This window comes from Rhineura floridana, chromosome 3, assembly GCF_030035675.1.
Source record: "Rhineura floridana isolate rRhiFlo1 chromosome 3, rRhiFlo1.hap2, whole genome shotgun sequence".
NCBI lineage: Eukaryota > Metazoa > Chordata > Lepidosauria > Squamata > Rhineuridae > Rhineura > Rhineura floridana.
Genome location: NC_084482.1, coordinates 22,079,088 through 22,099,558, shown reverse-complemented (window position 1 = coordinate 22,099,558; position 20,471 = coordinate 22,079,088). Strand labels below are relative to the sequence as shown.

The 20,471-nt window shown below is 42.8% G+C and overlaps 1 long non-coding RNA gene across 1 annotated transcript; it reads left to right on the top strand.

Moving 5' to 3' along the window:
- The first annotated feature begins 177 nt into the window (after positions 1 to 177).
- On the top strand, positions 178 to 5,517 carry LOC133382061 (uncharacterized). The gene is made up of 3 exons (XR_009761779.1): positions 178 to 243; positions 1,102 to 1,217; positions 5,306 to 5,517. It is a non-coding gene; the product is annotated as an uncharacterized LOC133382061 (long non-coding RNA).
- Positions 5,518 to 20,471: the final 14,954 nt, after the last annotated feature.

The window sequence follows — 20,471 nt, the reverse complement described above, 5'->3', positions numbered from 1 at the left end:
CTCTGGCTCCACCTACTGGTGGCTGCTGTGCCTTCTGCCCTCCTGATCCTAACAAGACATAGCTGCTAGCTGAACAGCTGGAACAGGACAGGCTCATAGGCTGAATGAGGCTGGCAAGGGGGAGGAGCGTATTTGCTCCTAAGAGGGCTGGGGAGGTCTTGGGATACTGGAGTTCTGCTCAAATAATGCCTTGTTTGCAGTTACTTCTGTTCAGACCCCAGGAGGCTTCTGCATGATGTCAGCGTGAGAAGGATTCTTTATTTGTATTTATTTATGTAAAAGATTTGTTCCGCACCTTTCCTCGTTTCACAACAGGCAGGTCAAGGTGGCTAACCCCATGACTTAATAACTTTAAAATATCAGTTACAGAATCATGAGAACACTAAAAACAACAGTGAAATATACAGCAATAATGCACTAATAGAAGGAAAAGTTATTCCAAATCAGCAGATTAAGTACAATAAAACAACCATCTACAAATCAAAAGCCTTTAAAAAGGATTAAAAAAAAATGCCTGCTGGTACTGCAATTAGTTTCTGTGGTTCCTAGGTGATAAGATTCTAATTAACAGAGGCTAGCGAGGGTTGCCCACTTTTTAAATTGGCTGGCTCCTGTTCCTGCCCTTTTAACAATTTATTATTTCAATTTATTTATTATTTCAATTTATATACCGCCCTTAGCAGAATAGCTCTCAGGGCAGTGAACAAACAATAGCTCTGTGTGCTTCCAGGAGATCGGTTTATTGAGCATTCAACCCAATTTGTTTCCAGGGAGGTTACATTACATTGGCTATTTAATAAGCACTCATTCTGATTTGTTTGTGGGTTAGATGGTGTTGTATCATATCAAGGGTTACCCCACAGTTTCCAGTGCATTTCTCCATCACTTTCCTGCTTGCAAAAAGTCTAATCTTTTCAGGAAGTAGGTTTGTTCTGCAAGAGCTCCCCGTCAATTATAGTTACACAACCTGAATTTGCCAGAATGTGATTGAATCCCCCCTGCAAAATAACAGCAATCTGCAAGCTCCCTCGGTCTGCCATTATAATACTTTTCCCCCTCTCCATGCTTTATGGAAAAAGCTTCACTCCTTCTTTTCTGCAGATCAAGCTGCTGTTAAAGGCACAGGTGCAAGGGCCAGCCCAAGACATTTGACTGTCTGAGCTGAAGAACAAGATGCCCCCCCACTTCGATTCCATGTACAGAAGCCAACCAGACTGGTAGTTAGATTTTATTTCAACATTGGTGGTGGGACAGCATTCTCCATCACTTCTAAGGACAGCCAGCTATCTTATAGGGCCCAGGACAGGGAGGCTGGGGTATGTACCTCTGTCTAACACCTTGCTGCCACTCCTGCCCCCTAATTTCTGGTGCCTGCAGGGCAGCCACACACTGCCAAATAGTGGTGACAGGGTGAAAAAGAAGGGACTCCTGCCCTTTATTAGTAATAGGATAGGAAACTTCAGCATGTGTAGCCTGTTGTCATGCAAGCTATACTTGCTGAGATTCCCTGTTCTACACAATATCAAAGGAGCAAGAGCCCCTTCTAATTTTCACATGGCCACTTTAAATAAGGTACCCCGGCACAGGAGAAAGACAAGCCTGCCTTTTCCCCCCAGACTAGTGGTGGTAACTTGGATGATGTCAGGGTTTAGGATGAAATCTAAACTCCACCGATGTTGTTGGCAACACAGACTTTGCTTGAGTAATATAAATAATAGTTTAAGTATGGAGAGGGTGGGTATCTCTCATTAAACAAATATCTGTGGACAAAAGGAGACATGAACTCCAGAGAAGCACAGAATGTTTAATCAAGCAGAGAGGAAATATAGTTAATTGTTCCCTTGATGGCTCCACTGTGCCTAATAAAAGGCTCCTTGCAATGAAAGCACAGCTGTGAAGCATGCTTTGTGGATCATGCGTAGTACATGAGCAGCCAATGTGCATTATGCTCTACTGCAAACAGCTTCTAGCAAAGGAAGAAGCCTCTTGGGGCTGAACCTCCCGCTGTCATGATCAGTGCGTTGTTCTGTGTTACTGCTTTGCTCTAGTACATTAACAGCAGGCTGACAGGCTGAAATGAAACAGGTGAAGCTTTCCCCATCCCTTTAGCTCTGTGCCAGCAACACTTCTGACGTCTGACTCACACCATTGGTCTTTCTAGCTCAGTGTTATCTCCACTGATTGGGCTCTTCAGGGTTTCAGACAGGGGACATTCCCACTTCTACCTGGAAATGCCACAGGCTGAAGCTGGGATTACTTTATGGCACAGTTGCAGGTGAGAGGGGCAACCCTCTCCACAGACTGTAAAATCTTTGCTGGCAGGCAAAAATCACAGAACTGTTTTGGAGGAGCTTTGTTACTTTTTGAAGGGAGTGGGTGGGGCTAAGCATTTCTGTCTCTCATTGATTTAGTTTTCTTTTAAGCTGCTCCTTCAAGTGGCTTGACTGTGCCTGGCAGCTGAATTCCTCAAAAATAAAAGCCAGAATGATCCACTGGGCATGACTTGACATGATGATGTAGGATTACTCGGGGGCGGGGGGGGAGGCCACTACCATGAGGTTGCTTGCTGCTACTATATTTTGTCTCAGGAATGCCCCTGGGAATGACACTACATCATCATTCATCATTTTCTCCTGGGGCATTCTGTCCCTCCTTCTCAAAGTGCTTGGCAGCCAGACTCAACTTGATTTCTCCTTTTCGCCTCTCATTTTTGCTGTCTCCCACTTCAAATTGTTCTTTAATTAGCTGTCTTGGCTGGAACTGTACTCTAAATTTGGCTTACATGGGAAATGAATGCTGGAGAAAAAGGTGTGCTCCCCATTTAGTATCTGAAATGCAACAAACATTGCTTTAGCAAGCCCGTGGTTGCTGGACCACAAATTTGAACGTTTGATTCAGAATTGTATTTTTAGTTGGCCTGACAAATTTGCTGAGTTGCTTTTTTTTAAGGTGGTGTTTTCACGATTTCTCAATGAGTCAGTTTGGGTGATTATATCTTGGCATAATGAGCTGAGATATGCAGGAGCCAGTTGTTGGAAGTAAAGCACCAACCAGTAGTGTAGTGGAAAATTTAGAAGTGCAGGGTCCCTTCATGAATGTTATGCCACACCCCCTCGCAGCCATACACCCTCGCTCCTTTCATTGTTGTCTGTCATCTCCACACTCCTCAGTCCTTCCAGCATGTGCCTTCTCCCACAACAAATGTCCCTAGGAGCCAATCAGCATGAAAGGGGAGTGTGTTGGCTACTGAGAAGAGTCTTCTCAGTGGCTGACTCACCTCAGCAAGAAAGTACGAGGAAATAAGTTAGAAGACATTTCTCAGTGGCTAACACATTCCCCTTTCATGCTGATTGACTCATAGGTCACTGGAGACTAGGGCTGCCAGGTTCTTGGCCTGAGACGGATCCTGTATCTTTAGGAGAAGAGAAAGTGAGCCAAGTGCAGGTGTTCTTGCAACCCTGTAATGGGAAAAACCATCAGGTGGAATTCTCCCTTCCCCCTGCACAACTTTTAAAGATACAAAAGTCTTGTATTACTACTTGCCTCCTATTTCCCAGTAGTAATAAACCTAAAGTTCCTTTATTTTTTCCCCCAACCACTAGTCTTACCAGACTATTCATTTCTGCACTCCATTGCTATATATACCAAATTAATTTTTTTTGTTTAGGCAAACCTACCCAGACACATAGATGTTGATGAATTTTAATCTTTTTAAGGTACAAACTTGCATTTACACTGGGCCGAGGGGAGCTGGATGTGGTAGATCTCCAGGTGAGCCATTTGGGTCCCGGCTCAGCTGGGTTATGCTGGCGTAAGTTCTCCAGCCAGGGCTCAGCTGGCCCAGCCTGGCTGAACCAGGGCCGGTTCAAGTGGAGCCAGCATAACCCGGCATAAGGCCTGAAAAAGGGGTGTGTGTCAGGGTGTGTCAGGGCGTGTCAGGGCATGTCAGGGGAGGGGACCACATCCAACTTGTGTTCAGAGCGCTCCTGCAGGTCCCAATCCAGGCAAAAGTTATGCCAGGAAAAAGGTCGGTCTAAGAAAATAACTGCAACAGAAGTCAATGTAGAGGGCTTACTCCCCGGTAGGGGTATTTGGGAGAGCAGAATTTTACTTTCCAGTTCCTGTGTGCAGCTCCCAACTAAGCCAGCATTCAGCCAACCCAGAGGCTCCTGGCAATTGGCTGCAGCAGAACTTTTTGCTGGCTTCTGTTGCTCCAGCAGAACATGCTGGCTTCCCCTGAATTGGATTGCTCTGCCTGGCTGGTGCTATTTTAATGGTTATTAAATGTTTTCAGTTACTTGTTTTGAACTGTTTTGTTGGTAATTTTATTTTTTTGTAAACTGCTTAGAGTTTTTTTACAATCAAACAGTATATAATTTTTGTTAAATAGAAATAAATAAAGAAAATAAATTCCAGTACCATTTGCCTGTGTGTGTAACCCCTTCCCAGTTCCTTTCTCCATGAACTGTGATTAAACTGTAGTTCAATTAACCATAGTTTCCCATTACGCCATAACCAGGGAGTGATGGTTACCAGGTTTGAAACAAGCCATAATCGTACAACCAACTTCAAACTATGGTTTAAGACCCTGTGCCTGGCTATTTAGATTCTAGGCAGCGGTCTGGCTGGTTTGCATGGCTTGGTGGGCCAAACCTTGGTTTAGTCAGTGAGACTGCATGAGGGTCTGGCCTTCTGAGGGGAGGAGCTTCCAGATGCTTGGCTCCTCGCTGGTCCTTTTTACTGCTGCATCAAACTGAATCAAGGTTTGGTTTAGCATGTTGCTCCAAACCAGGATGTGTGGTTACGTTGTCTTGGCTCCTGGCTGACCAAAAGGATCCGGGAACCCACATTCACACAGCCTCCCTATGCCAGGCCAGTGTGTTAGCCATGTGCTCAAGTCACTCTGTGCCTTGTGAGGCCAGGCTGCTTTATACACAGTGCTCCATTTTTGTGCAAAGTGCCCTTTCCCCATAGCATCCCCTCACTGTTTCCTCTTGTGAGTTCCAAGTGTGCATGACACATAGCCAGAGAGAAATAGCCCTGTGTCTCCCCATGTGGGGTTTATATATATTCATGGTGTGGTTGGACGTGGGAAGGGATTTCTTTCAGACAGACTGATTAGTGGTTTGAAGCTTGCCTTCCTATGCAATCCTGACCATGTGCAGATGCCTACTGACAGCCGAAAGAAAGAGAACAATGCCAACCAAAATGGAACACAGTAAGCCAAAGCAAAGCAGAAAGGAAAGGGAAAGTCAAGCCTGTTGTATCACCATACAGACATTCCCTTCCCACTTTTACTTTTCAGGGATCTGTCTCTAGAGGGCCTTCGAGGAAAGAAGGATTAGGGAGGAGAAAAAGAGAAAACAGAGGGGAGAGAGGAAGACGAAAGGAGGACTATCAGAACAAAAGGTGAATAAAGAAACAGATTGCATCTAAACCTTGCCTGTCGTGTCCTCCTTACCAGCAAGAAGATGCAAACAGCCCCCAAAATGGTGTTAAAATGTTTAATAAAAATGTTTCAAGCTATAATGCAGACAGAGGGATTTGTAACTACAGCATTGGGGATCTCGCGGCGAGTTATTTTGTGAACTTTATTCTTACAGAGCTTTGCAGTGAAATGTAAGTCATTAGTATGTACTTATCATAAGAGTTGAAAGGGACTGGCGGTTCTCTCTCTCTCTCTAAGAAATTTCTGACCTTCTCTTCATGTAATATAATCGCAGAGCGCGGCACATCATGACAAACATAATACAAATTTAAACTAATATGACTTTAAAGCTGCAAACAAGTCAACAAGTCCACTGAAGAAAGACATGCCTGCCTTCCACAAATTAACCAAAAGCCTGTGTGAATATTTTTGAATGGCGCTGAAAACGTATCTGTGTCAGCAGCACTTGTTGAACCTCGGTGTTCTATAATCGAGGCTCCAATATTGAGCACTCCCTCTCACATATTCTCTCTCTAGGAGGGGTGTAGTTGTCTGGGGTTGCAGAGGGTCATACACCCGGTACTTTTTTGGAAACAGGGTCCCAGCCAATCACCATGAAAAGGGAGCATGTTAGCCACTAAGAAGAGTCCTTGTCCTTTTGTGCTGACTGGAGCCAATCAGAGTGAAAGGAGGTGTGTCAGTCTCTGAGAAGAGTCTTCTCAGTAGCTAACACACAGCCTTCCCTTTCAGGCTGACTGGCTCCTAGGGATGTCTGTTGTAGTGGAGTGTGGTCTTGCAAGATGACAGGAAGAGCAAAACAGATGAGGGAAAGTGGAAAAGGGGGCATGGCTGTGAGGGTGTGTGGCATGACTATCATGAAGAGACCCTGCACTTCTGAATTTGCCACTACACTACTGTTCTCTAGTCCAACCTTCCTGTCAATGCAAGGTATACAAATAAGGATATGCTTGATGCTTCATTTTTTTTTATTCTACTATCGGTGAAGGTCTAATTTCATCCATGATTCACATTGCATTTTCTTTTGTTTAATCTGTCCACAGTTCATAATCAGAATTATGTTTGGTTTTATGTTTATCCAAGGAATTGTGGCTGCAATCCTCTACGCATATTGAGCTTGGTGAGAATTACTTTTGAGTAGACATGCATAGGATTGAGCTGCATGCCTGTTGTGTACAATTTGTGTTGTGAATGATTTTATGATATGTCATTATTTTTTCAGTGTCCTGCGGAAGATTTCTACTGAAATGAGCCAGGCAAGTGACCAGGCAAATGACATAAGAGTTTGTCATATTTTCTAACACCATTTTCAGACTTATAGACAGCAGCGACAAAATTAGCTTCTCTTTTGCTAGTGGCATTCAGTGTTGATTATACAATATCTAGCTCCTATGCAATGCATAGCCTTCTTCTGTTGTTTAGGGAACCTCACATTCTTGCTTCTCCCAGTAAAAGCTCCTGTTACCATTGCTGGAGCTGTGGGAAAGGGGCATTTTGCAAAAAACATGCACATGTAGCACCAGGGCTGCTGTTCATAGAGGGTGCAAGCACCAGGTCTTTGTCACTGGGCTCAAATATTCTCCCCCCTGTCTTCAGGGTTTTTTTTTAACCTTTGCTTACAGAGCAACCAGGGGTTGTTTCAACCCTGCTCTGAACACCAACTGCTGTAAGTCCAGAAAGTCCATTTCAGCCAAGAAACTCTGGAACAGTTGCACCTCTGCCCACTCTGTTACCTTCCTGTTTAAAAAGGCAGACTTTAAATAGGCTTTTTGTAATGCAGATATTGCATTTGACGTTGTTGTTATGTGCCTTCAAGTCGATGATGACTTATGGCAACCCTATGAATCAGTGACCTCCAAGAGCGTCTGTCATGAACTACCCTGTTCAGATCTTGTAAGTTCAGGTCTGTGGCTTCCTTTATGGAATCAATCCATCGCTTGTTTGGTCTTCCTCTTTTTCTACTCCCTTCTGGTTTTCCCAGCATTATTGTCTTTTCTAGTGAATCATGTCTTCTCGTTATGTGTCTAAAGTATGATAACCTCAGTTTCATTATTTTAGCTTCTAGTGACAGTTCTGGTTTAATTTGTTCTAACACCCAATTATTTGTCTTTTTCGCAGTCCATGGTATGCGCAAAGCTCTCCTCCAGCACCACATTTCAAATGAGTTGATTTTTCTCTTATCTGCTTTTTTCACTGTCCAACTTTAGCATCCATACAATAGAGATCGGGAACACCATGGTCTGAATGATCCTGACTTTGGTGTTCAGTGATACATCTTTGCATTTGAGGACCTTTTCTAGTTCTCTCACAGCTGCCCTCCCCAGTCCTAGCCTTCTGCTGATTGCTTGACTATTGTCTCCATTTTGGTTAAGGACTGTGCCGAGGTATTGATAATCCTTGAGAAGTTCAATGTCTTCATTGTCAACTTTAAAGTTACAAAAATCTTCTGTTGTCATTACTTTAGTCTTTTTGATGTTCAGCTGTAGTCATGCTTTTGTACTTTCCTCTGTAACTTTCATCAGCATTCATTTCAAATCATTACTGGTTTCTGTTAGTTGTATGGTATCATCTGCATATCTTAAATTATTGATGTTTCTCCCTCCAATTTTCACACCTTCATCTTGGTCCAATCCCGCTTTCCATATGGTATGTTCTGCATACAGATTAAACAAATAGGGTGATAAAATACACCCCTGTCTCACACTGTTTCCGATTGGGAACCAATCAGTTTCTCCATATTCTGTCCTTACAGTAGCCTCTTGTGCAGAGTATAGGTTGCGCATTAGGACAATAGATGCTGTGGCACCCCCATTTCTTTTAAAGCATTCCATAGTTTTTCATGATCTACACAGTCAAAGGCTTTGCTGTAGTTTGTAAAGCACAGGGTGATTTTCTTCTGAAATTCCTTGCTCCGTTCCATTATCCAATGTATGTTTGCGATATGATCTCTGGTGCCTCTTCCCTTTCTGAATCCAGCTTGGATGTCTGGCATTTCTTGCCCCATATATGGTAAGAGCCTTTGTTGTAGAATCTTGAGCATTACATTACTTGCATGGGATATTAAGGCAATAGTTCGATAATTACTGCATTCTCTGGGATCCCCTTTCTTTGGAATTAGGATATATATTGAACACTTCCAGTCTGTGGGCCATTGTTTAGTTTTCCTTATTTCTTGACAGATTTTTGTCAAACTTTGGACAGATTCAGTCTCAGTAGCTTGTAGCAACTCTATTGGTATGCCATCTGTTCCTGGGGATTTGTTTCTTCCATGTATTTTAAGAGCAGCTTTCACCTCACATTCTAAAATTTCTGGTTCTTCATCATATGGTTCCTCTGTGAATGAATCTGTCATCCTGGCATCTCTTTTATAGAGTTTTTCAGTATATTGCTTCCATCTTCCTTTTATTTCATCTTGGTCAGTCAGTGTGTTCCCCTGTTGATTATTCATCATCCCTACTCATGGTTTAAATTTCCCTTTCATTTCTCTAATCTTTTGGAATAGGGCTCTTGTTCTTCCCTTTTTGTTGTCCTCTTCTATTTTTATATAATAACTATTGTAATAGTTCTCTTTGTCCCTACATACTAGTCACTGTATTGTTGCATTTAGGGTTCTGACCGTGTTTCTATCTCCTTTTGCTTTTGCTTTCCTTCTCTCTTTAACCATTCGAAGAGTTTCTTCAGTCATCCATTGAGGTCTTTCTCTCTTTTTAACTAGAGGTATTGTCTTTTTGCATTCTTCCCTGATAATGTTTCTGACTTCATAGTTCTTCTGGTTCTCTGTCAACTAAGTTTAAAGCCTCAAATCTGTTCCTTATTTGATCTTTATATTCTTCTGGGATGTTATTTAAATTGTATTTTGGCATTATGATTGCTTTGTTCTTCTTTAGCTTTACTCTGATTTTCGATACGACCAGTTCATGATCTGTACCTCAGTCTGCTCCTGGTCTTGTTTTGCAGAAAGTATGGAACTTCTCCATCTTCTGTTTCCAATTATATAATCAATTTGATTCCTATTATGTTTACCGCCCTGAGAGCTACTTGCTATGGGCGGTATATAAATGCAACAAAATAAATAAATAAATAAATAATTCCTATATTGACCATCTGGTGATGTCGACGTGTACAGTCATCTTTTCAGTTGCTCAAAAAATGTGTTGGCAAGAAATAAATTATTGGCTTCACAGAATTCAATAAGTCTTTCTCCTGCTTCCTTTCTGTCTCCTAAGCCCCATTTCCTATTTTCCTATTGCGTGCGTTGTACAACTCCGGACTCTCCTTTCGCATCTGTGCACATCAGCCTCTGGGCTTCCTTTCGGCTTTGACCCAGCTGTCATTAGTCACAGCACTACTCGAACTTGTCCTTTGTTCTTCCCCTGTAGCTTGGTGAGTGCCTTCTGACCTGGGGGTCTCATCTTCCAGCACTATCTCGTGTTGGATTTTGGATACTCTGTTCATAGGGTTTGCATGGTAAGAGGTATTCAGAGGTGGTTTACCATTGCCTTCCTCTGAGTTTGGATGCATCTTAGTCTGGTGTCTCAGCTTTGACCATTCCGCCTTGGGTGCCCCTGCTAGGAGTCTAGCCTCTTGGTCTAGACTCCTGACGGCATTGCTCTCAGCTTCTTCAACACTCTCAAACCCCCTCACCACGTTAAGGTGTTCATCCGGAAGGGGGGCATTTGACATTATTTTTATAATATTGATTAGGACCCCAGTCCTTGTCCACCAACAGCCTCTGTGTAAGCAGCTCCTAGCTAAGTACCTGAAGGGTGGGAGGCAAATACAAACCAAGTTGCAGGCCGCAATCACCCAATCGTGCCCCACTTACCATTAACTGGGTCAGACAGAGACCAGTTCCCCCCCCCAATACCTCCTTGTGTGAGCTTGGTCTGCAGAAATCATGCCACAGAGACAAGCAAGCTGCTGTTAAGGTACAGTTGCAGCGCCTGGTTGAAAAGTTGGCAACCTTAGAAGCACAGGAGGATATGCCTTCTCAGCATATGTGACAAGGATACTTAAACAGTGCAGAATGAGAACTTTCTCTCTTATCAGTGTCATAATTGCTCACATTAATTTATTGCCACTAAGGTTCCAAAGGCCATGTAAACATTACAGCAAATGGCAATGCCACATGTCTAAATGCACTGGTTCACAGTGGTTTCTCAGTGTTGAAAGACAAGGAATAGAAGATCAGTTTCCTCCTGGAGCAGGGCTTGTCTTAGGTGTTGCAACTCTGTCACTCATGACACGAAACACTGACATTTCAGTTTCTTGTTTAAGCTTCTTCAGGATTTCCTCCTTTACTGCCAATAACGCAGAGAAAGCAAGTTAGCTTGTCAGCTTGTTGCGAAGACTTAACATCAAAGCCCAAGGATCTAATCCAGAATCCCCATCAGCCAGGGCACCATATTGGCTAGGCCTGCACAACTGGTGACTTACCTAGCAAAATTTGATCCCACTGGCCTTGTGTTCAGGACTGCCAGAGATCTTCAAAATCACTTTGTAATAGAGCATGTAGGAAGCGCAGTGTGTTACTTTGTTTTGCGAATGACCCAGATTAAAAGTGTCCTTGAAATGCATTGGGCTGAATAGGTCACACATCAGTGTGTCTTTTAGATTCTCTCATTTGTCTCTTCTATTGCACCCCTCCCCCCAACTCTGCATTGGTTCCTTTCTTCCTGGTGCTTGACAGCCTCTTTGTAACTAACTAGAGTTTATAGAACCTCTGGAAGGTAGACATATACACAGCTGGTATTTGGGTTGGTGTGCCACATTGTATAGGCCCATCCTCGTCTTGGCTCCAACTCAGAAATTGTAATCCTATGTGCATTTGCCTCAAAGCAACCCTCACTGAATACACTGGGATTTTGTCTTGAGTAAACACACATATTCATTTATTTAAATACATTTCTAGACTGCTTTTTATTTTAAAAATCCCAAAACTGTTTACAACGGTAGATTCAAGCACACTGATACAACAAAACAATTCTGAAAACAGTACCACTCAGTCTGTTGTACAGAGAGGCTGTAAATGTTTAGATCCTTATCCCATTTCCTTTAATAAGTTGGGGGTATTTGGGTTGGACCTAGTTTGGAAAGTACTACATACATTTTGCTGATTAATGTCTTTGGTGAGGAATTTATAAGGAGGGCTTCAAATGGTGTATAAGCAGTCCATATTTGTTTGTTATTTGTGTTGTAACTGAAAAAAAATGTTAGAGTGGTGGTCTGATTTGATTGAGTTTGGAGATAAGCTGATTGTAGGAGATTATGTATCCTTCAATGAACCAATCTATATGATACAGCATTTCTCCCCAGGCTGAGATGTTGATAGTGTTATACAATTTGATCCCTGCAAATTCAGTTGTTAGAATTGACTCTATAGGTGAAAAGCTTAGAACTATTTTTTGTGAAAGCTTATTCCAGACTTTTATTATAGCTCTGGCTGAGGATCGCTGGACTCTTCACTTCTAACTGGTTTATTTCTTTCCAATTGTCAGTAATCAAGAGTACCAAAAGCTTCAGCTGCTGTAGCAACTTGCTACGCAAGTTCTCTCATCACCACTAGGTGGTGCAAATCCCCAAGAAGCAGACACAGGTCTCCCTCTTCTTCATTACAGGCAACAAAAATTTGTTGTTCTGCTTTTCCATCTTTAACATTTGTTATTTCCTTGCGGTGGCTGGTGCCAGCTGTGACTGGTAGGGCAGAAGGCAGGGAGCCCAAACAGTAGATGGAGCCAGAGCCAATGACAGGCAGAGCCACCAAATTCCATTTGTGTCTCCATTCTCTTCCCTACCGAGTTCTCCAAGGGTAACCCTGAGACTGAGGAGGAAGAGGAAGTTGACAAGTGTTGCCAGCCCTCCCCCTGGACTGCATGTAAGTGGATAGCTAGGCAGGAAGGAGCTACGTGAGGTTGGTGGGGCAGTGCCCGCTTGCCCTAATGGACTAGCCTCCACTGGATGAAAAGACAGCATGAGAATATGGACAGAGAGGGCCTTATGCATACCGATGCCCCAGGCAACACTGAATTTGTGCCCACTCCCTCACACACCAGCCTGGAAACAAAGTCATAAAGTCTGACCTTGTGACTTACTAGATCCTGAAAGATCCTTCTTCTACCATCCAAGGCCTGGTCTATGCTCACATACCCCGATCAGTTGCCCCTTTCTGGGCTTCCTGGCTTCTCCTGCTCTTTCCCAAGTCTGTCAGAGCAGGGTCAGGACCACTAAGTCCCACATTTACATGTTTAGGCTTACACTTAAGGTGCTTTAAAGCTACATTTCGACATAGGATTCACTTTAGCTGACTGAGATCAAATGGGGCATGCTTAGCTCTGTGTTGGACTTGTGCCCTGTGAGTGTACAATGCACAATCCCCACTCAGCCAGGAAGCTCACAAGCTGATCTTCCAGTTTAACCTTGCAGGGTTGTTATGAGGACAAAGGCAGGGGGAGATTATCCAAGCTCCTTAGAGGAAGAACAGGATTAGGATAATATAAAATAAACATGACAAAGGCATGTGCGATACAGATAGGGAACTGTGAATGGCTGCAACTCCCTGATCTCACTAGGATGGGCCTAAGGCAGTGCTGGGTTTAATGGGTTACCGCTGCTGACTGCTCCCATGACAAGGAGCATCTAGTCTAGCATCTTCATTGTACACCTTTCACTGTATGCTGAAGATTCCCTGGCCTTTGACAGCTGGCATCTTGTTTTGTGGGATACCCACCTCTTTTGCTGAATTTATACTGTTCATTTGGAATGGTTTTGCTTGTTTTAAAAATTGTAATCTGTTTTTATAACTATAAACCAGGGGTGGGGAACCGCAGCCCCAAAAGCCAAATAGGGTCCTCCAGGCATCCCTGTCTGGTCCTTGGAACTCTCCCCAGGCCACACCCTTCACAGGCCCTACTTTGCACCCTGAGTGTTTTTGCCTGGCTGGAATAAGCCCCTGATAATGTCGTTTCCTTGTCTAGATGCAAGATACAGAAGGGTGTGTGTAGAAGCTACCCTCGTGTACAGAAATAAAATTTACACTCTTTGATCCGCCCTCTTCTACCTCTGGCCCTGCCCACCTTTAGCATCCACAAGGTAGTCCAGAAGGGAATGTGGCCCTTGGGCTGAAAAGGTTCCCCTCCCCCCCCCAGCTGTGGATTAGATTGTTGTAATCCACTCTGGGGACTTATGGTGAAGAGCAGGTAAGAAATCTTATAAATACATAAATAGCTAGCTATGGTTGCACTAGAGAAAGTTGTACTACTGCAAACCTTGGGGTTCCTCCAAACTTGCTGATAGGTGCCATTTTGCAGTATCCCATTTGCTTGAAAGATGCCATTTTGGCAGCACAAGGATCCACACTTGGAGAATTAGTTCACTGTTAGAATAATGGACACTGAGCGTGAGCACCCTGGTGCAGTTGAAATCTGTCCCAGTGTGGCAACTCTAACGTGCTTAGTAGCAGCTTGATATGTAAGTGACTCTCTAAGTGACAATCATATCATGTGTTAGTGGCACAAGTTTGCTTTATATATCTGTATCTATTGCTTACCGTTACACCCGAGAGAGAGAGAGAGAGAGGTAGGAAAGCTTGGCGTGACAATCTCATGCAAATGCTCAATGTGTGAATCACACTGAACTATAAATAGATGCCAGGACCCTAGTGGAGCAGACGGAATTGTGAATAGTACTCTGATTGTGCATCTTTTACGGAAAGCCAAATCAGGAGCAAATTTTTTATTGAAAGCGCAGTTGTAGCATAGTTTGTGAGGTTTATATAGCAAGTTTATATAGCAAGTTAAGCACAGATTAACTAAGAATGTAAGTCCTGCTGGATCAAGATCAAGGCCCATCTAGTCCATCACTCTGTTCTCACAGTGGCCAGCCAGATGTTAGTCCTGACTTATGGCGACCCTATGAATGGGCTCTTCATGGTAAACGGTATTCAGAGGTGGTTTTACCATTGCCTTCATATCAGTGATGTAGTGGTGCTAGCACAGGCATGGATGAAGAACCACTTATTCTACTAGGGGGAATGTCAGTGTCCTTTCCTGGGGTGCTGTTTGCCAATGTTATGCATGCAGAATGAATAAGTATTTCTCAGAGAGAAACCCACCAAATAAGCTAAGTGAAAGAAGAGGTAGGATACACAGGCGGAGTCTTAAACTGCCTCTTTTATTTTGAAAAAATTCAAAATCTCTTTATTTATAACCCAATCAAAATGTCACAAAATATTGAGCAACCATTTGAGTCCACCAAAACTCTTCATCAGGCTGAATGTTAAGTGCAATGGTGTGTGTGTGAGGCAAAAAGGTAGCTTGGTATTGAAGCTATAATGTCTGCATTTGTCAAACTTTCACGGTTGTTGTATGGTCTTAGAAGGGGCCTGGCTATGGAATTATCATGAAGAGCACCTGCACTTCAGAATTTACCAGTACACCATTGCTTCATATGACTTCTAAATTATGCTCAGATCTAATCATCTTGGCTTGCTTGAAATTTAGTTCGCTGGAGACAAAGCCGAAGTTGGGTACTACTGATTTCCAGTTCCTTATTCAAAAGTTTGAAGCTGAGTTGTATGAGCAGCCTGAATAAGAAACTCAATGTTATTATTTATTTATTTATTGTATTTATATACCGCCCCATACCCGAAGCTCTCTGGGCAGTTTACAGTAACTAAAAACATTAAAAACAAATATACAAATTTAAAGCACATCTTTTAAAAACAATTCAAAACACAATTTAAAAATTTAAAGCAATTTAAAACACATGCTAAAATGCCTGGGAGAAGAGGAGAGTCTTGACCTGGCGCCGAAAGATAACAGTGTTGGCGGCAGGTTCAGAGATCATTCCATAATTTGGGGGCCACCATTGAGAAGACCCTCTCCCTTGTTGCCAGACTTCCTGCTTCCCTCGCAGTAGGCACCCAGAGGAGGGCCTTGGATGTTGAGCGTAGTGTATGGGTGGGTTCTTATCAGGAGAGGCGTTGCATCAGGTATTGTGGTCCCAAGCCATGTAAGGCTTTGTAGGTTAAAAGCGGCAGCTTGAATCGAGCTTGGAAACATACAGGCAGCCAATACAAGCAGGCAAGAATTGGTTTATATGTTCGAACTGTCTGGTCCCCGTTACCAATCTGGCTGCTGCAGTTTGCACAAGCTGCAGCTTCCAAACCGTCTTCAAAGGCAGCCCCACATAGAGTGTATTGCAGTAATCTAACTTGGAGGTTACCAGAGCATGGACAACTGAAGCCAGGTTATCCCTGTCTAGATAGGGGCATAGCTGGGCCACCAACCAAAGTTGGTAGAAGGCACTCCGTGCCACTGAGGCTACCTGAGCCTCAAGTGACAGAGATGGTTCTAGAAGAACCCCCAAGCTACGAACCTGCTCCTTCAGGGGGAGTGCAACCCCATCCAGGACAGGTTGGACATCCACCATCTGGTCAAAAGAACCACCCACTAGCAGCATCTGTCTTGTCTGGAATGAGCCTCAGTTTATTAGCCCTCATCCTGTCCATTGTCGCAGCCAGGCACTGGTTCAGCACATTGACAGCCTCACCCGAAGAAGATGAAAAGGAGAAATAGAGCTGCGTGTCATCAGCATACTGGCAGGTGTGACACCTGTCGAGCAGAAGTCCAACAGGAGAGGGGTGGTGGTGGTGGTGGTAGCCCAGCAGCGGCAGGCAGGCAGGCAGGTTGGCAGGGAGGCTGGCAGGCAGGCAGACAGACAGCAGCAGCAAACGGCTCTCCTTCCCTGGACGGTGATGGTCCCCTTCCTCCTGCAGGCACTGGTTTCACCTATCCTAAGCATGATTGCACGGGAGTAAATCGCACTGAACTCAATAAACATGCAAATGATCAAATCTGTCCTTCTCCCTTCCCCCTCCTGCCTGCTCCCATTCCAGTCCTCCCGTCTGCCTTTCCTCCCCTCCCTCCTCCTCCTCCTCCCTTCCCCATCCCCTGTGGTCAGTTTCACCTATCCTAAGCATGATTGCAGGGGAGTAAATCCCACTGAACTCAATAAGCATGCAAATGATCAATTCATTCTTAGCAAACTTGTACAGGATCCCATTTCTTACCTCCTGGATTAAAAAGCAGGGAAATTCACTAATAGGCAAAAAACCTTGCGGTTTAAGAACGTACCTATAGCCCACAGATATTTCTATCAAACTTTAAAAAGCAGGGAAATTGGACAGCTATAGTTTTAAATTGTTTTTAAAAAATGTGTTTAAATTTGTATATTTGTTTTAATGTTTTTAGTTATTGTAAACTGCCCAGAGTGTATCGGCTATGGGGTGGTAGGTAGATAGGTAGATAGGTCTCCTGCTCCCCTAGTGCATTCTCTGACCTCCTCTCTGAGATATTGGACTGCCCTACAAATTTGTCAAAATACAAACACAATTTGGTCTTTCATAGTCCAATCCACTTCCTGTGTAGCTTGGAAGAATTTGGTAACATGTGCCTCTGAGCATATGGTGGCAACACCTGCAATCAGCCCAAATAATAGAAACAAGACATGTGCTGTGCTGATTAGCAGGGAGGAAGCAACATTATTAAGACAGTTGGTATAGTTCAGATGGTCACTTTAAATATGTCTCTTTTACTTTGCAATTTTAGTGAAGTTTCCTATAGGAAACCATTTTCTTTTGCTTTTATTTCTATGAATATGTGAAGTACAGCAACACTTTGCAAAATTTACACTAAAAACACTCCAAACATAATTGTGGAATAATGGCACTGACTTCTGCAGAATAGTCTCCAGTGGACCTCAGGAGTGTCTCAATTTGCACAAGATAAAACAGTGGGAGGTGAAATATATTCTACAAAAATTCTAGGTGTGCTCTATGTTTTTAATTGACCATGCCCACCTTGCCTTAAATAAAGTGGTTTAAACATAGCAGGCTGAAAACATGCATCCACTTTTTCCCAACAGCTAGAATCATTGCTGAAGTAGCAACATATTGGAATCCGTCTGATTTTACATCAAACTGCAGTTTCAGATTCAACTGTTAATGCACTCAAAATAGAAATAGAACATAACCTCCAATTTGAAACACAAAAGGCTGTCTTCACAATCATATGACACTGACCAATAAAAGGCTTTGAAATTAATGAAAATAAATTTGACACAGATTTCTAGGATGAATAATGAGGGAAATAAACTTTTCTAGTTTAGATTCTCTGTAGAAACCTTAGGAACACAGGAAATAAGCAAAGTAAGAAGAACACCAACAAATATACAAAAATATAATTCTCCATCTTTGGAGATGGCAGGTATTGCCACCACTCACCGTATCTCAGAGGCACGTTACCAAATACTTCCAAGCTACGCAGCAAGTGGATTGGACTGTGAAAGCCCAACCCAAATTGTGTTTGCATTTTGACCAACTTATAGGGCAGTCCAATATCTCAGAGAGGAGGTCAGGTCTCCTGCTCCCCTGGTGCATTCACTATAGCTGCCCTATTTCCCTGCTTTTTAAAGTTTGATAGAAATATTTGTGGGCTATAGGTATGTTCTTAAACCACAAGGTTTTTTGCCTGCTAGTGAATAAAAGAATCTCAAAAGTAAACTGTCACGGCCTCAACAAATGGGGAAAGGAAACCCTCATGAGAGTTCAGGAAGACAGATAATAGGTTTTGGAGTTCAGATGAAAAGAATAAGGAGAGTAACCATGAGGATGTCCCTTTATCTAATTATTTTTATCTATTTAGGCTTGTAAGATGGCTCCTAATTGTATGCTGTACTGTATTTGAATTGTATTGTATATTGTTTTGTTCTTTCTTTTTTATATTTTTTGAGCTTTGCTTGATGTATTGCTTTGATTTTTCTTTTGAACTGTGATGTTTATTCTGTACATGTTCTTGAGGTTTTTTTGTTAGGCATTTTGAGTTTCATATTGGAAAAAAGCGACTAATAAATATCATTAATAATAATAATAACGGATTTTCACAAGGACTTTTAAAAAAAAAAATTAATCACAAAGCAATGTGGAAGTGTGGAGAACTGAAGATTGGAAAGATGACAGACAGAAATAGACAGATTTGCCGATCCCAAATGGCAACCTAATTCCCTTACTACATGCACAGAGCAAAAGCGAGGTTGGTCTTAAATGATCCTATAAAAGGGCTGGAGACTTTGCCACATTGTCTGCTTTGCCCTATCTGAATGGTACCTGCTAGTTTTGACTATGCAGCTCCATTCTAGAATGCATTTCTCTGCAGTTCTGTTCCCGAGCCAGCATTCTGTGGTGAAGAGTGATCTGAAGCACTGCCTCACACCTTTTGGTAACAGTTTCCATTCCCATTGCAAGCTTGAATTCTGATGTTTTATGAGACTCCCACAACCCCCACCCCAAATATCTTATTTCTGTAACTAGGTAAGCAAATCTAATAATTATGCATACCTAGTTAGCTAGAAGTAATTAGCCAGCTTGCAGCAAGAATTACATTACTATTCAACATTTATGCAATGCTTAACAGAATTATGCAAACTGAACAGATTGCACAAGATATTTGCCTATTAGATTTTGGAAATTTTGGATGCAATAATTAGACTGATGTTGTGATTCATCTTTGTTCAAAATCCACAACTCCTTGTCTGTTGGATTCTTTACAGGACTAATTTTCTTGATTCCTAAGCAGAGATGAGTCTATCTTCTTGGACTGCAGGTGCTTTCTTCCCAAAATCAAAATGTACCAAGCTGTTAGCACTGGCTCTCCCTGCTGTGTTTGTTTCCTGAGAACAGACTGGATCCACAGGACAGTTTACATATCTCGGAGGCGACATTGTTTCATGCGGCTATGGCAATACAAAAGAGGCACAGGTGCATTGGCTTCCAAATCCCCTGTCAAACAAGCAGCCTGGCTCTGCTTGAACAGTAAGCTTTGTATTTAGCATTTTGGGATTCAACCTATAGATTCATTAGGGTTGCTGGCCAGTCAGTATTTTGAAGTTGATGTCAGAGGAGGGGAGGTGGCAAAGGGGCAACTGCCTGCCCCCCCATCCGGACCCTGTTGCAGAATCTGTGATTATGTCAAGGAGAGGCACTTGTTCCATAAAGTGCTGTTATTTTTATCAGTGTTAAATTAAAATAATGCTTCAATTCTAAGCATGGGTACTTGGTAGTTAACACCATCCAAATCAATAGGACTTAACCTCAGAGAGAAACAATGATTAGGATGGGAGCATTCTTGTGAATTATACTGTCATTTCTCTTCCAGAAATCTAACATGTGGGACAACGCACCCTCCAACAAATGAATTTGATCTTTTCTGTGCCCCCTCCCAACATTTTTTTATGGTGCTACCACTGAGTATTTTACTGGCCTGAGTAGAAAAACATGTGCTTTCAGATAACCAGCATTAGCCTCTGAAAAGGCAGTAGAATTCAGATTCTACCAAGCTCTGCTTCTACCCTGGCTGCATTACTGACTTGCCAAATTCCTTCCAATGTATTAGGTTCTAACGCAGCTTTGCTCAATCTGTCTCCACCTTCTTGTTGCTCCAAGAGAACTAGCATTTTTTAAAATCACAAGTGGGGAACATCAGTTTGCTTGCCACCTAATCCTTATTTAAAGGAGTCGTTTCTTATTTAGCATTTGATGTTAGTGTTGATAAGTAAGGAATTGTTCCTTGAAATAAGAACCAGGTTGCAAGCACGTATTGGACTGTCATATAGACAACAGTAAAGAACGTCATAGGATGTATTAAAGCAGTCCTTATCCTAGATCACATGTGGGGAACTTTTGGCCTTCCAGATATTGCTGAACTACAGCTCCCATGATTCCTGGCCACTGGCCATACTGGTTGAGGCTGGTGGGTGTTACAGCCGAACCACATCTGGAGGGCCAAAGGTTCACCACACCTGCCCTAGATGCAGGGAGGGGGCTTAGCTCAGTGGAACAGCTTCTGCTTTGAATATAGAATGTCCAGGGTTTGACTCTCAGCATCCCCAGGACAAGATTCTCAAGCAGCAGGGCTGGGAAAAGACACCCTCCAGGACTCCAGGGAGCTGTCACCTATCATAAGTAGGCAAT